Below are 748 nucleotides of genomic sequence, written 5' to 3'. Positions count from 1 at the left end.
ACCACTTGATGTGAATCCAATTGAGAGGATTCAGAATTTTGTTTTGATCGTTCTTGAATGTAAGTCTTTTGAGAAGAATATGGAATTTTTGCACCTTGAAGCTGTTATATTTTTGATTGGTTTTTGTTTTGGATTTTTGTTTGGCCGTGGGATATGATTATGTGGTTTGGTTTTTTTTTGTTGTTTGTGGTGAGTGTTTGGCCGTGGGTTTTGGGATGAAGGTTGGGTGAATTTGTGGATTGTTTAAAGAAATTGTGTATGGGTATTTGTTGATGGTTATATGTGAAGAGATTGTTTTGGTCGTGTATGGTTTATGGTTAAAGTTGATAGTTTATGGTTAAAGTTGATAGAAGAAGATGGATTAGATAGGAAGATGAAGGCGCCACAAGCTTGATTGCTTGATAAGCCTAATGTATTTCGCCACAAGGAAGAGAACCTTGATAAGAAAGGGCCTTGGTTTAACCAAGAAACTAGGAGAAACTCAACTAGCAATGGATTATTTTCCAAATAAAATTCAAGTTATTTTATTCAATATCAAAGCCAAGTACAAATAGCCATGGAATTTTCGGCCAAGCTATGTGCATAAAGAGTAGAAAAGTACATTGAATATTCTCCTAACTCTTTTTCCCCATGTGTTTTCGGTTTGGGAGGGAATTTGAATTGCAAGGTGTATTGATTGCTTTCCTTAATCTAATTCCCATTTGCTCTTTTTGGTTGAGGTGGAAATTTGAATTTGAAAATTATTCTC

This window comes from Lupinus angustifolius, unplaced genomic scaffold (assembly GCF_001865875.1).
Source record: "Lupinus angustifolius cultivar Tanjil unplaced genomic scaffold, LupAngTanjil_v1.0 Scaffold_385, whole genome shotgun sequence".
Taxonomy (NCBI): domain Eukaryota; kingdom Viridiplantae; phylum Streptophyta; class Magnoliopsida; order Fabales; family Fabaceae; genus Lupinus; species Lupinus angustifolius.
This window is presented reverse-complemented; position numbering follows the sequence as displayed.